At 44.1% G+C, this 11,684-nt stretch overlaps 1 long non-coding RNA gene across 1 annotated transcript; it reads left to right on the plus strand.

Annotated features, from left to right (window-relative positions):
- The first annotated feature begins 711 nt into the window (after positions 1-711).
- On the plus strand, positions 712-3,388 carry LOC119716663 (uncharacterized). The gene is made up of 3 exons (XR_005265046.2): positions 712-1,765; positions 2,003-2,127; positions 2,761-3,388. It is a non-coding gene; the product is annotated as an uncharacterized lncRNA (long non-coding RNA).
- Positions 3,389-11,684: the final 8,296 nt, after the last annotated feature.

The following is an 11,684-nucleotide window of genomic DNA, read 5'->3' on the forward strand; positions in this document are numbered from 1 at the left end:
ATAAAGAACAGAACACATTTTTTTAGTTAGACTGTCTTCTGTATTAGGTGGCTCTGGTAAGGCAGAGAAACTTCTTTCTTCAGGAACTCTGCTCAAGACATGGCTAACTATGCCTAGGAGCAGGCTCTCCATGGGGAGAAAGTGAAGACCAACACCATGCATTCAGTGCAGTTGCCTCCTGAGGTCCCCTGATATTCCTAGGCAGAAAGCCCTCCCTGTATCCCCACCTACATAGCTGCTCACTGCGGGCTTCCAGCTTGGTGCCCCTACCGTCATCCTCCATAGCCTGGGGTCCAGTGGCTCAGGGAGGGATGTCCCTTCATCCCCCAATGCTTTCCCAAAGCAGGACACAGCAGTAACCTCCTTCAAATCTTTAATCTCAGTGCATAAATCATCACAGACATGTTGTCTTCTTGAAGGCTTGCCCCCAAATAAGCCAGATGACAACTTGATCGCTTGCAAAATGATGGTTGAGTTAGATGATCATTTCCCACCTTTACTTGACTGTATTTTTCATTGCTGCTCGTACCTATGTTGGTCGCCTTCTCATTTGTCACCTTTGCAATTTCTTTGTCAAAATCCTCCTCCGTCATTTCAAGGTCAAAAGTTTCCTAGTATCATGGCAGTTTTTTGGTCCAACAGAGATGAATTGTTCATCAGAAAGGTGTCAGAATTACTGAAGCATAATTAACCCTTATTGTTTCCAGTGGTAGGCCAAGTTTAACCAGCCCCAGATGAAATTCTCTTGCTCTATAAATCCTAGTTATGCTAACATTTACTGTTATAAATGTGTGCAATCTGACAGATGTATTTTTATTAGGCTGTGTGCAATCTCTATTTGCATGGTAATGAAGCCTTCCAAAGGCATTCAGCAGGTGAGATGGGAGATGAACTCCTTCCATCAGCACCACCGCATGATCGGTGGCATTTGTCAGAAACAAGAAAAGCTTTTTGATTTTTTAACAACAGAGCAAAACAATACAACCAACACCGGCTGTGGTACCACTTACACAATCACCGTTACAGTACAGGACTCTTCAAGGTGATCCATGCCTCAGCACAAAGCCAGGCCTGCCACCACCAGTGGCAGGACATGCTGCTACTGGATCTCTTTGTTACTTATCCAGCTCAAAGACGTTTTATTAAATACTAATTTATACTCATTGTTACCATATTATTAGAGAACTTTACTATCATCAGTGGTTTTATGCTCCAGCATGCTGTGTTTTCTGCAGGTGACTCTAGGCCTTAATTTCTGTAAAAGAAAAATAATCCCAGTGCTACACATCACGGTTAAACTCTTTGTAGCACAGACTCTCACTGCATGGACAGCACGTAGCATGGTTATAAAGTGGACTGTTATAAGACAAAGACTAAACCAATAACAATAAACTTATGTCCACCTTCCAGGTGTGGTATATTAAAACAAACAAACAAAAAAAAGGCAACAGAGGCATCTCATTAAGTCTATTTTGAACCCAAATTGGCTCCTCAGTTGATTTGTTGTTAATTGATGCAATCAGGGATGCAGCTGAGGCACATTAAATGCTTAGCAATTGTAATGCAATAATTTCTGACAGTACTTTAGTAAGAGTGGCAAGAGTAAGCCCTGTTTGCTGGGAAAGACCTTGCAGAGGGGGGAGCCTCTCAGGCATGTTGTGAGAGCTCCCAGCAGGCTGCATTAAAAATGAAGCTAGGTTTGAGCTGTGAATAGCTACGGTCATCTACCTGCCTGCATCTAGAGGCTGGAGAAACCCCTTCCTAGGTAGGTGTAAGAATGGGCACGAGGAGATTTTTGTACCCCCTCGAGCCAGTGCCACTTTCAACCTGTCTTCAGACAGGTCTTGGTCTTACTTGTGGACCTCATGGATACTCCAGTGGCAACTCAGGTCTGGAATTAAATCCATCCAGTGAAGATGAGGTCCCCACTAGGCACATTTTGTGCTGGCGCTTCTGTTAACTCACATGGATTTCTACCTGGAGGAAACCCCATTGGTTATAGGTGCTGAGGAAGAAAGCATGGAGCCTGTCCTACTTTGTCCAAGTTCCTGAGTCAGCTGGAGTGGACAGAAGTCGTGTGAGCAGGATTGCCAGGTCAAGGGACTCCACCAGGAGCAGCACACACAGGTGCAGAATGGGGTTTTCTTCTGAAAATATCCCATTTTAAATGTTCTTTTTCCCCCTGAGTAATTGTATTTAAAACATATAACCTTAATACAAATAATGATGTTTTGGGTGTTCTTGTGATAGACTATGTGTAATCCTCTTTCCTTGGTGTTTTGGGTTGATTCCACCATCACCAAGGGGGCTATTTTCATAATAACCTAGTTCACAAAGTATCCAAAAATACAGGGGTGATATTTAACTTGGTAAAGATCTCATATTTTCTGGTTCTAGCCAGGTTTCTCATCACCCCAAGCAAGCTTAAATGCCAGTCATAACAGCAATGAGAAGAGTAGACTAGAGACCAGAAATAATAAAGAACCTATTTAAACTGAGCTCTGGTGGGCTCTAACCCCACTTTCATAATGAGACAGGGTTTGCATACTGCATACCTTATCTGCCTGTCTTCCTTCTTATGACTAATACTGAAGCTCTTGCTCAATTTAAAGCTCATCAGACATAATTTGAGCTCCTGAAGATAATTAAACTCCTTCAAGTTGTGTGAAAGTTGCTGGCTGGATAGAGAATGCAAATTGAACACATCCTCAGAGGGAAAATTACCAGGAAGAGCTCAGCAGTTATTTTTATTGCTGGCAGGTCCACGGACACAAAGGCTCCTGCTGGCCAGCAGCACACATGGTGCTCAGAACGAGCCTCTTGTCAGCAGAGCAGGTTATTGCTGACATTATTGCCTTGGTGAGGTAAGGCTCAAGGTGGTGGGTATTTGCTGAATTGATAACAGACCCTCCCAAGAGGAGAGGAGATGCATCACAGATGCAGGCTAGCTGCAACTACCTCCCAGTGCCATAGCAATGATGTTCTCCGATGTAGTCCTCATTCCTCCTCAAAAAATTTCTAACAATGGATTTGTTTCCCAGCACAGGTGGCATTTATCCAGGCAGCTCCTAACCGTATCTGTTGTCACAGCTTTCCTGGCACTAGTGCTGTCCACCAAAGGGTGTTTTTCTTGCCTCTGAAATGGTTCAGAAGATCATGTCCCAGCCTCCCTCTGCGCAGTGTGTGGTGGTCAGGCTGGGCTCGTGGTTCCCATGCGTTCTCACTATTTCATTACGTTATCTGGTAAGTTAAATAAAGATGTAACATTGCACTGAAATCCCTTTCCCCAGACAGTGATTGAATTTTGCTGATGTCATAAAAGGATTTGTTCCTCTGTTGTTTTCTGTAACATCAAGTAATTCCCATTAAATAGTAAGTAATTGATTTACCATGTTTGTCTGAGGCTTTCTTTTTTTTAAGTAATTGATTTATTTAGTCCTTGCAATTACAGTAATGCAGTTAACTAAAAATAATGGCAAATAATTAATTTACTTAGTATTTAAATATTAGAAATTGCCATGAATGACTGCAAATTACTCGCAGACAAGGCAAATTTTCTTATCACTTGCAGGAAATGGGATGATTAATTTTAAAATGTTATTTATACACACTGTTTTTGGTGGTTTGTCACTGCTGTTCCACCGGCTGAGCAACCCACAGGAAAATCCAGTGACAGAGGCTGGTTCCAAAGCACCAAGTCCCCTACTGCTCCCTTCCCAACATCTCCTCAGCTTCATGAGGCAGAATTATGTCCCCAAGAAGTGAAAAGAGGAGTCAAAAAAAAAAAAAAAAAACCTTTAAAAGAGGGATCTGAATGCCTTGCTTGCAAGCTTCATCTCTCATCTGGGGATTCTGTGGTGCTTAATAAATCTGAACCTCATGTTTCAGTTGTTTCACTGATGCAATGACCACTCTTGCAACATCTCCCCTACATGGCCATCTCTTTGAGGAGGCAAAACCCTGTTTGAACACATAACCTTTGAGGTGTCTCCCTTACTGCTAAATCTGGTGGAAACTAGCTAGCAGAGGGGAAAAAAAGTGATGGAGAGAAGAGCAAGGGAGACAGACACCACCAAAATCACATTATCCTTGCTTCTGCAGGAAACCATGTGAATAAACTGGTCTCATTCCTTTCATTTGTGAAAATGTTGAAATATTTCAGTGTTGGGCAGGACAGCATTAATGGTGTGTGCTGCCCTAAAAGTGCTTCGTTCCTAGCAGTCTGTCCTTCATTGCCACATCTGTGTAGTGGAGATAACAATTCATGCACCTGGCTGTCATGAAGCAACCCTCAGCTGTTGTGGCACAGGAAAAGGAGGGACATACAGAGATCAGATCCTCCCTGTGGGCTGCTTCAAAGTCTTTTGTGGTGACAAGTGACCACTGATATTTAAGAATCCTAATCTCCACACAATATTTCCGAAGAAAACATCCATGTTTCTGTGCAGGTGCATGTTTCTTTAAAGCATTAGGGAAATAGCACTCCCAGAAATCTCTCTGCAGGGGAAATTGTTGTGCTTGCAGATGGAAGCATCTATATTTTTCTTGCAACAAGTGTCTTAGAAGATCTAGCATGTGGGATGGTCCTGGGATGGTCAAGGGATGGAAATTTCCCTCTTTGTGGTCATTAGGTTACATCTATGAGGTTAAATGTGGTGGGATGTCCTTGGTTCACAAGTGAGGCTGAACCACCTCCAGTCTCTGCTGCAACAGAAGCACTTTCTGGTAGAAACTTAGCAATAAGATGGGGAAAAAAACAACTAGCTTGTATAGATCCAAAAGGGCAAAACAGTGGGCTGTCTGGGGACTCTTTCTTCTTTCCTTTCCTTTTTTTTTTTTTTTTTTTTTATTGTAAAGTGTTATTAAAATATCATTTGGAAAGTTCAGCTGATGTAATCTCACACAGAGGCTTACTCTTCCCAGGAGAAACAGCTGAGCCATGGAACTAAAAATAATTATTAAAAATAAAATTAAAAAATAAATAGTCTTCAGACACCCTTCATTGCCTTCATCTGAACTCAGTGAGCTGCTGTGTGGAGCTGCTCTCACGAAAAGCTGCAGCAGAGTGTCCCAGTGTGTACTGCTTATCTCACACGGCCTTCTTGTCATGGCCCCTGTGGGAGCAAACAAGGGCAGAGAGGGAAGCGCTAATGAGAGTCCAAGGGAAGATTTACAAGCCCCTGCAGGCCTAGCCCTAAAAAGCACTCAGGAATTTGCTCAGCTATAAAGCGTGTGTTGAGTAACACTGCCTCGGAGGGGATAGTACAGCCGATGTTGAACATGCACACTGGGATGTTAATCCAAGGCAGGAGTCCACATTTGAAAAATTCCCCAGCTGCTCCTCTCACAGAGCTTTAGGAGCCTGCAAAGCAGACTTTTTAAGACAAAACCAGACAGTAAGATGTGCTCCAGGAACATACCACATGGTGACAAAGGGGACGTCATTCAGAGTGACTGCCATAGATCTGGGATCCTCAGCACCATAGATTGCATACCATAGCACCAGCATCTTGCTTGTATCTCATTTTCTTTCTCTTGCTAGGTTATTTTTCTCATCATGTTGGTGGTCAAACGCTGAAATAGATGTTAAGAGAAGTGAGGAAACTCCACCTCTGGAGATAAATTCAGAACTTGACCAGGTGTAGCCCTGAGCAACCTTCTTCAGCTGGCCCTGCTTTGTGCCTGGAGGGTGGACCTCCAGAAGCTCCTTCTAGTCTAAATTACCCAGTGTTTTGCTTACCTGCATTACATGTTGAACCCATTCTGCCTGAAAAGGCTCAGTAGTCGGTATATCTTAATGATGCCTCTCAAAACTCCTTATCACAGGATTTCTCCCTTTTCTTTTCATCTGTGGTGTGCTTATGTGGGTGTTGGAAATCCAGATTCATTACTTCATTTCAGCACATCTAATTAACTCTAATTGCACCATTCTAATATTCTCACCAGTCTCACTCACCTCATAAACTGGCTTAATGCCTTCACTGGAAAGATGCTCAAGGCAGAAGAGTGTGTGTGTGTGGAAAAATAAACTGCACAAGTAGAAAGACTGCCTGGGTTACTTGTCATTCCCTACCTGTTTCCTCTGTCTTCATAAAAGCTTGAAACAAGAATGTGAGTGTGACCTCTTGGTCAGACCGAAAGTGCATCTAATCCAGTACACTCTCCAGCACTGGGAATACAGATGACTCAGGAGAAGTATAAAAATAGGACACACACACAGCAATGCTTCCCACAAATTCCTCCTGGCCTCCAGGCCTGCAGCTGACACCCTGCCTGAGCCACAAGCGTTGTCTCCGTGCCTGACCACCCTCAGGTTCAACCCCATTTTGAACCCATACGTACCACGTTTTATCCAGACTACCAAACCACCCACCCCCAAAGCCCCATCCCAGAATTTTTGCTTTTAGGCCCAGCCTCAGACTAAGGGGGTATTTCCAGAAGGCAAATAACTGAAGGCCTTAACATTTCCTCTTGCCTTGCTGGCAGTGCCTGAATCCAAAATAAAGAGACCAGAATAGTCTTAATATTTCCAAAAAATAGCAAAATATTTCTATAATAATGAAACATTGAATCAACAAGGAACAGATTTTGCTTTGCATGAACATTTCTCTCTCTCTCTCTCTTTCTTTTTAACGAGTGAAGGGAGCATCCAAGGGTAGACATTTGGAACTAATGTTTCATTTTAAAATACTGAGAAAACTTTTTTTCTTCTTAGCTTCTTTGCTTCGCTTCTGATATGAACAACTTGGCAAAGCCAAGAAATGTTTACAAAGTATGGTGGCACTGATGGATTTTGTATGCTGGAGAAAAAGGTTCCAGCTGCAAGCCCATCACTGACCTTCACTCCAAGTAGCCCCACTGGCTTCTGTTACCCCCGTTTTCTGCCCAGGTCTCCCATCTCCCTCACCTTCATTTATAACCCACAGGACACTCCTCCAGAAGCTTCCCAGACCATGCTCCACCTGCCTTCTCACCAGCTGGTCATAAATCTGCTGCTTCTTTACCTTCTCCTTGGTGTTACCAGTTCCCATGGGTCCCTCATCTTCGTGATACTTGCCTTGCTCCTCTGCTCCTCCTTGGCTTGCTTTCAACTCATTTTTCCTTCACCTTCATGCAATTTACTGCCCTGTAGGACAGAAGAAAAATAAATATAAGGTGAAAAAATACAATGAACTCTACAATAGTAAACAGATTTGCCAGGCTAATCCAGGAATGAGTCACTAATGAAAACGAGGGGTAAAACTGTAATAAATGCAAGGCTCTTTTTTTTTTCAGGATAAAGTCTTCCCAGCTTGGAACAAAGAATAATCATTTCATTATTTCTGAAAAGGCCTGGCATGAGTCCAGGAGCAGAATTTGATAAAGTGTTGAGAACTGAGGTAGGAATAAAAGAGTTATTTCTATCTCAACGAGATTTGATGTTCCACTTAAAATCATCAGCAGATCCTCTGCTAGAGTTAATTGGCATCAGAGAACTTTTATCTTTTGGAGCATCCCAGAGAGACACCAGTAGAGAAACTGCCTCACTCTATTTCCAGGTGCCCCGTTCTTCCTTTCACTCACTTCCCAGGTGAAAAAAATAATAATCTGATATTAGATTTTAAATATCAATACAGAAGTCTGGAGTTTACCATTCTGGGATCATTGCAGAGAAGGAATCGTTACAAAGGTGCATATTTGCAGGGCATTTAGGAGGTGCTTAGAGGAAGCCTGTGCTTATTCAAGCATTCACTTTCCTAAATTGAGCCTGAAGTGTTCCCATCACTCCAGCTGATGAGTATGGTCGGGGCACAAGTAACACTGATTTTAAAGGCATTGCTCTAATGCCCACCCAGCTCAGAGAGAGCTGGGAGGTGAAATCTTTTTCATGAGGAAGACAAAATGAAAGAAGCCTGTTTTTTTGGTTTTTTTTTTGCAGAACGGCTTATTACTATGGCAACCAGGGCACTTCCTCCCCTTCTCTCCCCCTGCAGCACTGATCCAAGAGGTTAGGGAGGAATTTTAGCTGAGTCTGCACATTGCTTTCCCCATAACTGTAGTGACCATGCAAGCCATCCCAAAAGTGAAATTAAACGGAAATGCAATTAATCAACACACCATACAGAGCCAAACATCCAGGCAGTTTTGCCAAAGAAGCATCCTCTGTGCTTCCTGGTTACTGGGGAAGGAGAAGAGACTGGAACATGCTTTTTCCATCCTGTGTGACTATGACAAAGAGCCAGAGCCCAGGACGTGCAGCCCGCAGAAACAGGCACTTTGCAACAGCTCCTTTCACTTTGGGGAGAGACAGAGTGAAAATGAGAGGCTGAGCTTGGAGAACATGTTTGCCAGAAGGCTGTGCAGAAGTTTAGCTTGCCATTGAAGGGAATGTAAGCTTCTGCATCGTATCACTTGCTTTCATAGCTAAAACAAACAAACCAAACCAGCCAAAAAAAAAAAAATTGTTTTTAAGAGAAAAAGGGTTACTCTCCTCACTTCCAGTTACTACCTAGCAATCGCCAGGCAAAGCGAACAGCAGGCAGAGACCCAGCTTTACTTGGGACAGTAACAGCTACAGCAACTAGGAGACCAAGAACTAATTTCAGCCCTGCTCTTTGTTCTCAAAGTACAGCCTGTCCCACAGAAAAGTGTTAAACAAAAGATAGAGCCTTAAAAATTCAACCTCCTGAGAGGCTCCAAACCTGGCACTTTCTGAATGCACCCTGACTTGGATCAGGGTGACCTGCAACTGATGGGCCAAGGTCTGACTGTCAGAAGTCCCATAGCTGGCTACAGAGAGGTAGATGAACATGCCAGCTGGAAAGGACTGAGACACTTCCAGACAATAAAGCAGCTATTGTGGTGCTTCAGTTCTTCATTAATGTGATTAATCAGAGCAAGGCTGACCGCTGGCCGCTGCTAGCTTATGTGCATCATGCAAACTCCCAACACGTTTGGTTTTGCTCAAGATCACTGAGGTACCAGGGCTACTATTTAAAATCTTAGGGGACGCATTTAAATAAGCACCTTCCTCAGCTCCTGTTGTGAGGGTTGTACATGTTATTTAAAATAGAAAAATAAAAAACAATGCTAACCAGTCAATGAAACTTCAATCCCTGAAAAGCAAAGCAGAGAGTTTCCAGGGTTCGCACTATGTTTCCTTGTTCATTACGTATTTACTAGTGGGATTTGTGTCTTTGGTAATGCTCAAGAGGAGCAGGAGGCAGATGATGTTAATTATTGTTTGCTTTACTTCTCTCTTTGCAGGCTCTGCTTTGCCAAGATCCATGTGAAAGGCACAGCAGTTGCTCCTACAGCCCTGCATCCCATTCCCTTGCAGAGCAGTGCCACAGCTACAGGCTGCTCCAGCTGCCCCTGCTCCTGGGAGGGGAAAGGCTGAACAGCCCCAGGGCTGCCTCCTGAGGACTAAAAGAGGAGAGGGGCAGAAGTTTCCTGCTGCAAGGTGGGAACTGCTGTGCCATGGTGTTTCTGTTTCCCAAACCCTAGGAGAGAGAAATATGGAGGTGAATGAGCAGTGGTCATCTCTTGGGGTCTGCAGGGAACCCAAGGATGTGGCTGGGTGTGCAGAAGCGTGCACAGAACTAAAGTGTGCATGAAGCAGGGTGCCCATGCAGCTGGAGCACACCATACAGCTGCTGTCCCAGCCCCTCTAGCCCTCCTGGGCCAAGCTGTCCCCATTTAGAGCCAAGACTTTTCCAGTCAGAGCAAGACTCTGGCAAGCTTCATTTCTCTGCTGCCTGCTCCAGTCCCTGCTGTCTCCCCTTAATTCGCTGGCTTAGGTTTTATTCCTCTCCTGTCATCTCATGAGAGATATCGCTGTGCTTTGACTTTCAGCCACAGTCAGGCGAGAGGAGGAACATGTTTCAGGGACCGGTGTTTGGAAAATCTTTAGTTACCACATCCCATGCTGGACTGGGCATTATATTGGGGTATCTAATGCGCTTTCTGTGGTCTGTGTGAACAGTTTTCACTGTTAAAGAGTGTTTGATCTCTTGTGATGTGTAAGACAGTACTTATAGACCACTGCAAAGCATAAATCATATCTGCATATGTTCAAAATCCTTACTGCACATTGATTCTCTTTGCAGCAGTGAGCTCTCTTCTGCTCATGCCAACTGATCTGTGCAAAATCTCTGCTAGCCGAGAGCTGGCTCTACTATATTTCCAGCCTCAAAACCCAGAGGGAAAATAAGAGGACCCCCTGATTTATCGTCTTTTACAAGAGAATGAGCTTTGTGCCTGTCTTAAAAATCTGGGACATTGTCTCCTCCTCCTTGAACTTGCAAGCCTGACGCTGCTAAGGTGAAAGAAAGTACATTTTAAAAATTCAATGGTACAAGCTCTTTCCAGTGTCTGCCATTCATCCTTCCCCCAGAGAGCCAGGAAACTGAAATGCGTGTCTCTGCTGGAGTTATCCTGCCTGGGTTAGTGAAGCGGGACTTTTCCCCTGCACGCTGCTTGACTTCGATTCAGCCTGGCTCTTTTTCAATGAGCCTTGTCCAAAGGCAGCCACCAGCCCTGCTCTGGGGAGCAGGAAGGGCAGCTGGTGCTTTGGGAATGGTCCTGTGACTAAAAGTGCAAGGAGTGAGCCAAGGACAAGGAGTTGTGGTGCTCTCATATATGCCTATTTTACATGGGTGTGTGTTTTGGCAAACAAAGTTCAAATGTTGGCTACTGTCAGTGGTGAGCAGAACAAGAAAACCTACGGCAACAGCAACATCTGGGGAGCAGATCAGGATAATGTCTTCAGAGAAAGTTTCTTCCAGCCCTCAGTCTAGCCCCACAGCAGGTAGATTTTTGTCCTGCCCCAAACCCAGACATAGTCAAATATGTTCAAAAACATAGGAAACAGAAAATAGGCAGTTACACTCAGATCTTACAGCAGTGAATTTGCTATGTTTTTTAAGGAGGGGGAAAAAAAAAGAAAGAAAAAAAAAGAGAGAGAGAGAAAAAAAAAAAAAAAAAAAGAAGAAAAAAAGAAAGGAAAGGAAAAAAAGAAGAAAGTCTTCTTTAATTTGTAAGCTGCCACCTCCTGCTTTTGTTCTCTGCCCGCTATTCCCGTGCTCTGGGGGACAGATGACACACCTTCTGAGTATTAAACTGGGCAAACTCCAGCTGAATGTAATAACTGGCAAGTCATGCTCCTCTCATTAAGGGTAGTGGCACCTTTCTTCTCAAGAACTACACAAGCTCAGCTCAGCTGGTGCTAGGACAGCACAGGATGCCACATGTGGGTCCCTTTCAAAGACTGGGCATTGCAGGGGAAGTGTCAAAGGGCTGTGCTCCATGTAACAAGCCCCTGGGCTTGCAGAGCCCCACAAAGTGTCATGGACAAGCGTGTGCGTATTCATCTGTCACTAGCTAGATGATGGAAAAAAGCTGCAGGTGAAAGCAGTGCTGTCAGAGCCACAGTGGGGCTGGTAGAGAAGACACAAAAGCCAACATTTCACCACTCTTAGCACAAACAGGCACACTGCTGCACGTCTTACATTTCAGCTGCATGCCACTTGCACACCACGGTGCTCGAGACAGCACGCCAGTGCCCCCACCAACTGGCACAGCAGCAACATATCCACCCAAATTCAAAGCACATCCAACTGGCTTTATACCTGCTCCACGACAGCTGCGTCGGATTCATTTCTAAGCCACTTAACCCACTGTGGTGTGTCATTTAATTACCTCAA

The sequence above is a fragment of the Anas platyrhynchos genome, chromosome 3 (genome assembly GCF_047663525.1).
Source record: "Anas platyrhynchos isolate ZD024472 breed Pekin duck chromosome 3, IASCAAS_PekinDuck_T2T, whole genome shotgun sequence".
Classification (NCBI taxonomy): domain Eukaryota; kingdom Metazoa; phylum Chordata; class Aves; order Anseriformes; family Anatidae; genus Anas; species Anas platyrhynchos.